Source organism: Etheostoma spectabile, chromosome 5 (assembly GCF_008692095.1).
Source record: "Etheostoma spectabile isolate EspeVRDwgs_2016 chromosome 5, UIUC_Espe_1.0, whole genome shotgun sequence".
Lineage (NCBI taxonomy): Eukaryota > Metazoa > Chordata > Actinopteri > Perciformes > Percidae > Etheostoma > Etheostoma spectabile.
This window is the reverse complement of record NC_045737.1, coordinates 15,552,001-15,560,074: the sequence shown is the minus strand read 5'-3', so window position 1 is coordinate 15,560,074 and position 8,074 is coordinate 15,552,001.

The window sequence follows — 8,074 nt, the reverse complement described above, 5'->3', positions numbered from 1 at the left end:
GAGCCGTTTCTCAGTTGGTGGAAATCAGGGGTAATGTCTGGCTTTGAGAGACAAGCATCTGGCAACATTGTTGGATGCTGCGGTCTCAGCCTGGCAACCTCTTGGAACTGGAACTTAAAGTCTGGGGAGGAGGGGCCAGGGGCGACAACTCTCTCCAGTATTTTGAATTTGGACTGCAGTAACTATTTTAAACGCTACCTGTTATTATTACATATTTGACCTTTAATATTTTATCATTTGGTGTGAAACTAAACAGCATAGATTTTAACACACTTTACTCCTCTACTCAGAGCGGTTGCTAAAGAGCTGCAAATCAGTGTAAACTGAATACTTATTAAGAGAGCAGTTCATTTTTGTTTGTCATTCTCAAGGTCATAATGAAAATTCAATGTAGACTGTTGTTTTGAGAAAATGAAAATGAAAGCTGACAAATGTGAAATAGAGAAGATTAATGGGCCGAGAAAGAAAGACTGAGGGAAAATACAAATGCATCTGCTGTGTATTTATAGAGGTGAACATCTGGGCACATTACAGCCAATTATATTTCACTGCTATTCGTTGCATGCTTATCTCACTTAATCATTGTCTCATTGCTTAGTTGCAGATGGAATGAGCATTTACTAATGTTTATTACCTTTCCTAAAGGCCTTTTCACACCTAAAAGTCTAAACCAAGGTTTATGTTTTTGTTACATTGTATACATTTAATCTGGTTAGTTTTGGTTTCACACGTAGACGGGTTTTCATGTCCTCTCGTATCCTGTCTCCGGTGTCAATGTTTTCAGACTGCCGCTCACCCCCCACAGGAACTTTAGGCCTACTTGGTTATTTAGGAGCTACAGGATTTATTCAGAGACAAACCAAAACCTACACTGTACTAAACATCTACTGCCACTTAAAAGTAAACTACTAGTTTATTCTCTACTCCGATAGCTGACAGCTGTCTGCTCTGGACGCATTCACTGTCACTCTCTCTCATGTGCACACTAAGCACTTAGTTGTTCCTTAAAGGAGATCCCTGGTCTTATAACATGACAATAGTCTGCCAAAACATCCTGTATTTAGCCTGCCTGAAAGTCCAAACCATCCAAAAAATGCTTTCAAATTAGAAACCGGACATTTTGATCTGGACTGGGACTACCTCTGTTGGTCAGACCAAATTCCGGCTTTTTGAACATATTCATAGTCTGTTATACTTGCACACAGTCATGGACAAATTGAATGTGTGTTAAAACTACCATTTGACATTTTCATTGATTTTTAAACTGAAAGACTGGCTAGAACATGTCAAGGTGACTCTTTTTACAATCCTTGACATACCAATTTGAAGATGTTAATAGTCTTTCACAAGTCACAGGTTTGGGTCAAACATCCCATAACGCTTCAGGCCAGGCGATAAGTAGGTAGCACAAATTATTAAAGGACCTTTGTAAGTGTCTCTAAAGTGGCAGCACAAGGTTTGGTACAGGAGGTTTTGAGGAGTGGAGTCAATTGTTACATGATGTGCTGAAATTTGGTCTTACAGTGCCCTTTCTCCAGTTTGAACATTTTGTGATTTCTTACATTGTTCTAACAAACTTTCTGAGGAACACAGATAGCTTCACTGCACATCTACATCAAACATGTGTGAATGGAAAGCTCCTTCTTTAATGTCTGATTTGTCTGTTAGTGAGGATAATGGTGAATTTATGTATGAAATTTATGTGTACTTTATAGGACAATACATTCCATAACTGCAGCTACGCAGCATCACGGTTTCATAAATGTATGAATTGTAGAAACTGTGATATCTATGGTGTCCTGATTCCTGCATTGTTGCCCTCCACAAATGTCCTGAAAACTCACTGTGGCTTGATGTCTACAGTATATTATCACAGCCATATGATTTGTATCCTCTTAATGATTAAAATTACCCACTAATTTTAGCCTAAAGAAAATTTTGTTGAGGTACATGTTGGAAGAGATAATCACACAGCAACTAAAAGCAAATGTTTAGCTGAATTTATCCCCTTACAGGCTCAAAGTGTGTGTTTCAATTTGTTGGGTGACCCTATGTAATGGACTGAATAATAACATCAAACTGAGCCACAATATCATTCAGTTCAAAAAAAGATTAAAGAAATCATTACTTATACCAATACAGAAAAGAATAGCCCGAAACATATGAAAATTTTAAAAGATGTACAGTAGCTTGTGGGATGTACTGTAGCAGGCATACTCTCTTTATGACTGGCTTGTATCCAGTGATTCTTTATTTTATATTTTAAAAAAAACTGATATCAGGTGTGTTATCAGGTTTTGATTCTTAACTAAAAGTAGTCTCAAAGTATCAAAACATCCATAGAAATTTCTCTAGCCATTCTTGCCGGATAATCCACATCTGTAATTTTGTTTGGTGGATTGTGTTCCCAAGATAGTTTTGCAAAAGTGAAAAAATGGCCTTGGTTTTTGACAAATGTTGTCCTTCCTTTGATAGGATGATGAAAGACGTAACCATCTTTTCACATTAAATAGTTTCCGCTTTTTCAGCCTGAGTCAGTTTATTCTGGTCAAATTGGTTTAATGAGTGGTTTATATCCAGGTTGAGTTCTTATTTTTTAGAGTCTCTTATTTGCTGTAGAGGGGAACAAAATGTACGTACACAGATGTTTGAGGGGCCACAGGTCGGATCATTTGTTGCAGGCAATTGTTAGATTAGAGTAAGCTTTTTAAGATGGTGTTTTCCCTATAATTGTACATACCTGGCAAGTCAGGCACATAGGAACCCTGCCAGGCCTGATTTTTGTATTGTTAATGCCTAAAATAATGCCAAAAATCCATTGTGTTTCCCCCTATATTCAATCTGCAGTGGCGAACTGCCATGTGTCAATGAACAAAGCAATCAAATCTGTCAGTGATTAGTTCCCAGTCAGCAGGCTAGATTGTGAACAACAAGCACTGCTGGATTCAGTTTCTTTGTGTTAGTAACTGAGCCAGACCAGAGATCATTCGGTTTAACAGATCGCTGATGCTGAAAGTGAAGAAGTGATGTGATAATGCGTTTTGTGTGAAGTTAGCACTGCACTGGACTCCACTTAAAAATAGCCTTTTAAATGCTACATTGCTTGTAAGGAAATATGAAGAGTAAAAGGTGAATCAGCTTTAAAAGTGACTTATTTTCTTTTTAGGTAAGTACTGTGCTGTAGATCAAATTCCTCTTGATGTGAAGAGTGATTCATGTAGATTTTGTGAGGTGAAAAAAGCAGTCAACCTATGGAGAATCATGGCAAGAGATATGAAAGGTTTGTCTCAATATCCATACTTGTCTTAAAGCCAAATTTACCCGCATCACAGCGCAGGTCATCATCTTAACTATTGATTTAATCTTCATTCACATGGCTGTGAATATTTTTAAACACTTAAATGGAGTAAAACAATGGTCTCAGCTATTTAGTGCAGGCCAAAGCTGTGTCAATATGTAATTTGTTGTGGTATTTCAGTGCAGTATCTGCAGGCATCTGCACATACAGATATGTTGGCTGCTGCCTCCCCCAGTCATCCATCTGTCCCGACAAGGGACGGTTGACTGTGATTCACAGTGGTTTGGTTTATGTTGCACTGTGGATTTGCTGACTCGAATAAAATGTGGTTAGAAAGGCTGTTGACAGAGTGGTTTCATGCAGATATATTTGCTTCAGCTGTTTTGTGACTAGTAAACGAATTTGCTGTTCATTCAGTATTAGATTAGATTAGATAATACTTTAGTCATCCCACAATGGGGAAATTCCCTTGTGACACCAGCAGTATTTCCACAGTAAAATGCAGACCAACAAACAAGCGAACAACAGATAATGTGCAAAAAGTACTGAATGAATGTAAAGTGGCATTATATAAAAGTATTTTAAAGAAAAGTGAGGTGGCCACAGTACAAAAAATATTGCAATGTAAGTAATGACATGAAATGAAATTGAATAGAATAATATGTAATTAAATAATATAGTAAAAGTAAGTGACCATGATATAAAAAACAAGACATGAAGAAAGAAAGAAAGAAAGAAAGAAAGAAAGAAAGAAAGAAAGAAAGAAAGAAAGAAAGAAAGAAAGAAAGAAAAATATGTTATAGTAAACTGGAACCTATTGCACCATGCATTTAGCTGGAAATACACTTGTAATCTGTGATAGAATGGTTAATAATCCTATTATATTATTGTTATTGTCACACTTACCCTTGCACGTGCGGACAATAAGGAGATTTCCGTCCTGTATCCGTATGTATTTGGACTGTGGAAGGAAAGCACCCAGAGGAAACTTCTACAGACAGAGAACATGCTTACTTCCCACAGAAAAAAATGTATTCAGATTTGATTCCATGCTCTTGCTTCTGATAAATTGCAGCTGTCTTTGTCACTGAGGCATCAGGTGGTCAAAGGACACACCGCTGGATCCCCAGCATCAAAGGATTTTAAAACCATCCAGGCAGAATAATGTTATTTCAGTCAGACCGTAATCAGAGTGTAATGGCTCTTTTCAACACAGCATCTATGCCCAGACAAAAAGATATTCCACGCTGTAGGGCAGCAACTAAAGATAATCTTCATTGACAACACGTTTAACTATTTTCGATAAATCATCAGCTCGTGTGGGTTGTTGGTTAATGAGGTCATCTATCTTCCTAATCCTATGTTATGAGATTTATTTATGCAAATCAGAAAAACCATGATACATTTGTTTTGTGAAGTCAGTGCTAAATCTTAGGATACTAGTTTACCTGGAACTATTTGCTTTGAGTGAAACAGCCTGTCTGTAATCAGTATTCTTATCACAGTATAAGCTTTGCCTTTCACAAATTGTGATCAGTGAAACAGAGGCTAAAATATTGTAGTTATACTCTGAAGGGTTATAAACGAGATAAAGCACACGAGGCAAAAGATTGATTCAGATTCCTTTTTTTATTTTGGAGAAATATTGAGCCACAGTAAATGGAGGAAATAAATTGCAGTTATTTTAATTTGTCTTCATTCAATGTTGTACAGACTCTTTCTCCTTTTCTGTTCCAATGTGAAATTTGAAGCACACTGTACCGCCTCTCTTAGTCTGATGCATCCGCTCACCATATTAACAAAAGCTTTGTTAGCATTATAATGGATATATTGAATGCTCAGGGTGAGGTAATGTATCACAGCATTAGAACAACTCCTGTAAATCAAAGTGATGTGAAGAGGTTAGAATTTACTGGGTACCTGTAGGAGATATTAATATTAACAAATTGTGATATCTTTGTCTGCACCTTGACAACCATTGACACAGGTATAAATTCATGATTTGTCCACACATTAAGCCTGTTTCTCTGCTTGATTTTAAAATCTAATCTTGAACATTGACATATTATTAGGTGTGTTAAGTCTGTTCAATATGACTAATGGCTATATGCTAAATTATGGTCATTGGTGACCAATAAAACTCAATACATGCAATATCAAGTCTGTCTATTTAAAAAGTGCCTTTTAGCAGCAGAAAAATGTTACTGGAGGAATACTACTTTGGATTTTATTTGAACTAATGAAATAGAAAATGCTGTTTTGCAATGCAGCATCACCCATCTTTTTATGAGACTGTTTAAACTGGCATTAGCCTACATCCCATTTTTCATATTCAGCAGCATGAGTCTGTTTGTTGTCAAAAAGCTGCCGCTGGATGTTGTGCCCTTCAGAGAAGGATTGTGAAGGTAACATTAAAATGAATTACAAAAAAAAGTATATTTTGAAGAAGGAAATGAATCAGTACATTACTAACAAGATAATTCAGTTTAGATGACATCTTTTCACAGATGGTCTTCCATTTTCTGTGTGCACGGCTGTATTGTGCGTCCATTGACCTGCAGCAACTGCCTCACAAAAACGCATGTCTTTCCGTTCATTATGAATGGGGGTAGTGCGTGTTAGGCTGCAGCTGTGTGTGTGTGTGTGTGTGTGTGTGTGTGTGTGTGTGTGTGTGTGTGTGTGTGTGTGTGTGTTTGTGTTTGTGGGGCGGGGGGGTGCAGAAAAAAACACAGTAGCCTGCTGAAAAAAGTACATAGAACTTTTGACGAAACATTCCCTGACGTCACTCTCTACGGTGGCCAGCAATGTAACCGGCAATCAGACTTCAGTCCATTATGAGTCCTGTTCTTAATAATACCATGCATACTAGTTAGCCATGTGGAATTACCACTGGGAAAGGGAGAAGGGACTGGTTTGCCTCAGCCAGCAGCTAATTTTACAAGAAGTTGCCAAATTTTGAGATACGTTGCAAACAGAGATAAACCACAGGACAGAGGAGAAAGGATACATCTGATGAAAACTGGAGAAACCAAAGTTTATGGTTGATACCATTAGTTTCTCACCAATTTAGTCCACAAATATTTTCATTTGAACCTACCAATAATTAATATTTTGGCAGCTTTTCACATTTGCAATGCCTTAAAAATCTATAAATGTAGCTTGAGTCTTTTCTTTGGATGTTAATTGTTTTAAAACGCAAAGGTTTCTGCACTGATTAACTTGTTACTAACATATTTCATATTTAAGTATTATCTTATACCAGTCATTCAAATTGTGTATGACTGTCTGATGTGATTTTTGGTATTTTGTTGAGAAAGAGTACCTTGAGTACCCAACAAGAAAAATTACACATGCCTTGCTAGATTCACTAACTCTTTAATATAATAATTGAATGACACCATTATACATTTCTGAACTGTTAAAACCGCAGTAGAAGTGTCCATTGTTACTTCTCATTAAAGCTATAGCGCGTAGTTTCTGTCAAGCCTATTAGGAATTTTAAGTAATGACAACAAAACTGACAGCGCAGCCACATGATGCAAGCCCTCTGTGAAATAAAAGCAACATTTTGCTTTTATTTGGTGTTTTTTCTCAGTTATTTAATGAGCCTTGTTGAGCATTGTTGAGGTGCCTGAGGCTCAAGGTTGTCATTCCCAATAACTACATCTGTTATTGTTGTGCACATGACCATAAAGCACATTAAACCTAAAAACCTCAAACCTAGTGACTAAGTTCTTCTAAATTTACACACTCTGGGCAGCAAAGCTCCATACCCACACCCACACTAGGCCACAGGAGTTAAAGGTGCTGATTAATTTGTGCATTTGTCGCTGAAGGCTTATTTGACAAAGAATCAGACCAATTGTTGTAAACTGTGTTACCCATAGTTTCTTTAGATTGTTCATCTCTGTTTACACTGAATCAATAAATGTGCCAAAGAGAGATTTTAGTACTTTATTGTTACTGAGTCAAGACCAATATCTTTTATTTTTGACCATTTGGACATTTTGCAGTAACAAGAACACAGACGCACCCTCTCACAGTTTGGGCACATTGAAATACCTCTTGATACAAAGGCAAGACAGAAATGAGCTTGACCATTTTTTTTAAAGCATAACACAACCACAACGTTTTTTTCCATTAATACAATACTCTCTGTATATTATCAAAACAATAAAAAGGAAACAATATACTCAGTGACCAAAGAAATGGAACTTTTGTCCCTGCAGATGACCATTCATTCATTTTCCGTTAGGTAACATGTGAAGGGATGACTTTGAAAAGGTGTGATTATGGTTTAGGACTGCATAGTGGTAGACAACTTTATGAGAGATATTGTGGGAGACATTGGACATTCAACTGCCATGCACTGCATCTTTTAACACCTTGATGCCAAAGCTCAGCTCAACAGCTTATTAGTGCAGTGCAGGTTCATAGACTCATGGACATTATGTATCTCCAAAGGAAAGAACAAACATATCCCAAGTGAATCATTCATTGACATTTACATGAACTGTAATTATCACAGTATTGACCTTATTTTGATTGAAACATTTTAGGATTTTTTGAAGTATATCAAACATTCTAGTTTACTTAAATGTTAATCACGTGTCGCCTGATTAACAAGTGTGATGTTGACTGTGTGATTTTCTATGATAGAAAATACTTATTACTGATTAGTTGTGTGTATTCATGTTGTGTGTCAAGATATTGTTTCACAGTTAGACAACTGGTCTAACAAGGCAAATAGATAACTTATTTTCAGTCTCACTGTTA